Source organism: Octopus bimaculoides, chromosome 10, assembly GCF_046866305.1.
Source record: "Octopus bimaculoides isolate indiv1 chromosome 10, ASM4686630v1, whole genome shotgun sequence".
Lineage (NCBI taxonomy): Eukaryota > Metazoa > Mollusca > Cephalopoda > Octopoda > Octopodidae > Octopus > Octopus bimaculoides.
The window spans coordinates 38,295,270-38,300,542 of NC_142937.1; the positions used below are offsets into that span (position 1 = coordinate 38,295,270).

Sequence of the window (5,273 nt, forward strand, 5' to 3'; positions counted from 1 at the left end):
GCCTTCGGGTTTATGTTCGTACCACTTTTTTTGCTGTCAAGTCCATAGTTCTTGCAAAGTATCCAATGGACAATACTTGCTATGTTGTCATGACGTCTCTTATATTTTTTCTGGGCTAGTGGCGTACATTGACTGGTAATATGCCATACGGTTTCACCATTTTGTCCATAAATTCTGCACTTACCACTAATTATTATCATTATTATTATATTATGATACTCTTAAAAGGTTATGGGCCAACAGATTTTTGGATCTGACAATAAACCATAAAGCTAAATCCTTTATGGACGGGAAACCTTCCTTATTCTTAATGTGTATGTATATATATATATATATATATATATATATATATATACATACATATATATATATATATACATACATATATATACATATACATATATATACATATACATATATATACATATATATATATATACATATATATATATATACATATATACATATATATATATATATACATATATATATATATATACATATATATATATATATACATATATATATATATATACATATATATATATATACATATATATATATATACATATATATATATATACATATATATATATATACATATATATATATATACATATATATATATATACATATATATATATATACATATATATATATATACATATATATATATATACATATATATATATATACATATATATATATATACATATATATATATATACATATATATATATATACATATATATATATATATATATATATATATATACATATATATACATATATATATATATACATATATATATATATACATATATATATATATACATATATATATATATACATATATATATACATACATATATATATATATACATATATATATATATACATATATATATATATACATATATACATACATATATATATACATATATATATATATACATATATATATATACATATATATATATATACATATATATATATATACATATATATATATATACATATATATATATATACATACATATATATATATATATATATACATACATATATATATATATATATACATATATATATATATACATAAATATAAATATGTGTGTGTGTATTAATTGATAAATCGTATGATATATACAAGGTAGCTCACCGGTAAAGCACGTTCATAGGCTCAGTGTTCGTTGGGTATATTCCGTCTCTGGTTATCTTCCATCTTCCGACGAATGTGGTCCGGGATTCTTTTTACGATTTCGGGCCTGATCTGGAGATGTATCTCCAGGTCAACCCTGGACCAATCCTCTCTGGTAGTTTTTGTCACTTCACCTCTATCGGGACGGTATCTGACCCTTGCTCGATTACGCATCCCAGAAGCCACCACATATCAATTCCTGGTGGAATCCTGGGAATGCGGTCACGAGCTGTTCTTGTGCCTATGTGGGAGGGGTACATTATAACCTTGCTGGTTTTGTAAGGGGCATTGAGTGTTTCATAGCAAGGGCTTCTGACTTAAAAAGCACCAAAATGGTGCCGTATTGTCTGCCCCTCGTTATGTACTCGGTGTCATTTCTGATACATCGCAGCGCAGCTTCAATATCTGTTTTTCCTATTAAAGCCGCTTTCTTCGTCTCTGCTGAGACGCAGCTGAAATGTACCGTACTTCTCTTCTCATCTTCGATGGCCTCCATTGAGATAGTTAGGTTAGCCCAGGTTTGCTCGTGTTTGACGAGTTTCCAGGCTTGGGCCAACTTTTCATCTTTGTGAGGTCTGGGCTGAATCATGGATTCATTTTTGGCTGCTGCTGCTGCGAAAGTGTTCTTGTTGTTGTTAGTAATATTGATATCGTTGCTGCTGCTGCTGCTGCTTCTTTTGTTGTTATTGTTTTGGTCGGTGGTGTCGGTGTTGTTCACACCTTTGCTATCGTTGTTGTTGTCATCGCTGTTGCTGCCGTTGTTGTCTCCCGTAATGTTTATGCTGCTACCACTACTACTACTACTACTGCTGATGCTGCTGGCACTAGTGGTAGCAGTGGAGATGGTAGTGTTTTCGTTTGTGTTGCTGGTGTTTGTAATCTTCTCTTTTTCTGCGGTGGTAAACGGGAGGAAAGATGCTAGGGGAATTTATTTTCATACGCTACACGTGCGCTATTGTTGTTGCTACAGCAGTCGCTGTCTTGTTCAACTAGGTTGTTCTGTCTTTCGGATAATTTGCTGTTCTTTTCAGTGTAAGGACAGTTTTCGTTCGCCGTCTTTGATTTAGCGAAAAGAAAAAAATGAGGAGAGGTTGCAAGCTAAACAAATCCCAAACTAGCCCTTAAAGGCTACAAATGGGAAAGAACGAACCAGTCCCCCAATATCCTGGTTTGTTTAACTAAGTAATGATAACAAATGTACAATGTAAAACGATGTATAACAATATGAATGATACCAAATTTCATGCAGCGATATACGTGCCTGGAACTGAAAGAATTCTTCGCAGGGTTCTTGAAGCATGACCAGTAAACAAGTTTCACCATAGTCTGCTGGCTGTGGACGGCTGACACTTTCTATCACACCCAGCAAAATAAGCTGTGAGTTTTCAGCACATAATAATTCTGGCACACAATTACAGCAAGTTCGGAAGAGGGGTAATTGCATCGACCCTAGTGCTTAACTGGTACTAGTTTTCTCGATCTCGAAAGGATGAAAAGAAAATGCCATAAAGCATTTCGTAGCATTGCGTCCATCTTTGCATTCTGAGTGAAAATTTCGCATGGTTTGACTTTGCCTTTCAGCTTTTCGGAGTCATTTTAGTCCCAAATTCCATTCCAATATCCTTACTGAATATCTGCATTGATGAAACTAGGCCAGCTATTTCACATTCAGTCTTTCCAAATATCCTTAAATCATCCATATATAACAGATAATTTAATTTTCTTCCACTTTTCAAGGTGTACCCCAGGGTCACTTTCCATAGTATCTGTGTGAGAGGTATTATACAAATCACAAACACCAATGGCGATTGGCTATCTTGAAATATGCCTCTCTTCGTGTTAAACTGCACCAAAAATTTTCCACAAATTTAATTTTGTATTCCAGATTTTCATTGATCTCCTAATGAAACTTGATATGTTATCAGACACTTGTGCCAGCTCAAGATTTTCTAAATTCCAAGAATAGGGGACCATGTTAAATGCTTTCTTATAAACGATCCACACCATGCCCAAATTAGACTTTTCTTGCAGTCGTTCAGTATCATGCTGTCTATAAGAAGTTGGTCTTTTGTCGCTCAGATTTCCTTCTACACCTTTTCTGTTCCACTGGCAGTTCGTCATTCATTTCCAGGAAGTTATACACATTATTCGTAATAATTCTTGTCATCAGGGGCAGACAGGTGACAGACCAGTAATTATCCACTGCATTGCCTTTGTTGGGATCCTTTGCATAAAGAATTGTTTTACCTGTGGTCAGCCATTTTGAGAGCTGTACACTGTTGTTGATCATTTTATCCATTTGAGTGGCTATTCTTCTGTATAGTGCTGGGAAATGTTTTAGCCAATATCCTTGTACTTTATCCGGTCCTGGGCATTTCCACTTTGGGAACTTTGTTGTCTGTTTGGTTACCATTTCAGTCATTATTCTTATACTGCTCTGTTTCACTTTATATTTTTCCAACCTTAATTATAATTATTTTTATTGTTATTATTATTATTATCATTGCCTTTGCACACCTTCTAACGCTGGAAATGTAATACAGTGTCATTTTTTCACTACCAGTGAACTAAGGTAACACTTCTTAATTTTTGAGCACCTTCCGGAGCATTTGAGTGGTTCTAAGCAGTACTGTTTTCTGCAACAAGTGCTCCACCCTTATTGCAGCCCCGTTTATTATTATTATTATTATCATCGTCATCATCATCATCTTTCAATTCTGTTACCATTTCTTGCTGAATGTCTTCTTGACACCTAGGGCAGAGAAACTCACATTTATCATCATCATCATCATTATTATTATTATTATTATTATTATTTTTATTTTTATTATTATACTATCGGAAAATGAGTTACTGTTTTTGCTGAGTAGTTTTGATGGTGTCTGCTATAATATGCCCAATACCACCACGTGCTCCCTATAAAACATCTGGTCTCACTCATCCCTGCATCAAAACCTAGAGTTGTAATGTCCAAACACTTCATTAAATCATCATTCTCTAGTTCCCTCTGCCTATCAAAACATTGCCAGTTCTAAGAGGATAAATTTTGGTTTCTATATTTTTTGTTGTTTCATATTAATATGTGTTTCAGCATTTTTATTTTATTCCATATATATATATAATACATACATACATACATACATATTATATATATTTAGACAGTAAATTACCAATATTATTTCATGTTTTTTGTATCATTCTTTTTTCTCACTGTGGTTTATGTCGGTCTGCATGTGGCTATGTGGGTATAGATTTGGATAAAATGAAAAAGAGGGTAAAAGAAGTTGGTATATGTGCACACAGAAATTGAAATGTTGCTATATACATTTATGAACATAAACATGCGTTACACACACACACACACACGCATGCATACACATGCACATACAGAAGCACATTTGTTCAAACCTATAAAAAATGTGCATGTATTTGAATTTGCACATTGAATTATTTATGACAGGTGTGTTATATTTCAGGAGTTATGTATATTTTATCTCCAGCATCATAATCCCCACCACCATTTCCACATCACCATCATCACTGTTGTCATCATCATCATTGTCTAGAGCTTAAATATTTGTTATTCTTATGAATGTCGTTGTTGCTTTGTTATTGCCGTTGTTGTTATTCCTGTTACAGTTTTACTGTTGTTGTTGTTGTTTTCAATATTGTTGCCATTGTTGTAGTCACACTCTTTGGCAACATCACAATCATTATTATCACCATCGACCCTACCACCACCACCACCACCACTCACAAACATCATTATATTCATCAATATCATCATAGGCTGCAGTGCTATGATCCTCAATTCTTTCAATATGTATAATTTATCGCATCAGAATGAAATATTTCATGACCATTAATTCGGCAAGTTCCTTGTATTTACAAACATGAACACACTCTCCTATGCAAGCATACATGGAGATATGCAAATACATACATATGTACACATATCTATAAGCATAAACCACACATAAACATAAATGACTACACACATGCACACACACACACATACATGCATACATATATTTACACACATATAGCTCGATGATGCAAACAGGAAAATAGA

At 33.2% G+C, this 5,273-nt stretch overlaps 1 long non-coding RNA gene across 1 annotated transcript in view; it reads right to left on the reverse strand.

Annotated features, from left to right (window-relative positions):
• Positions 1 to 1,207: 1,207 nt before the first annotated feature.
• The window catches only part of LOC149133533 (uncharacterized), a 125,753-nt gene continuing 121,687 nt past the window's right edge, over positions 1,208 to 5,273 (reverse strand). Inside the window, exon 3 of the long non-coding RNA XR_016243291.1 lies at positions 1,208 to 3,953. This is a non-coding gene — a long non-coding RNA (uncharacterized LOC149133533). The remainder of the gene's footprint in view (positions 3,954 to 5,273) is intronic.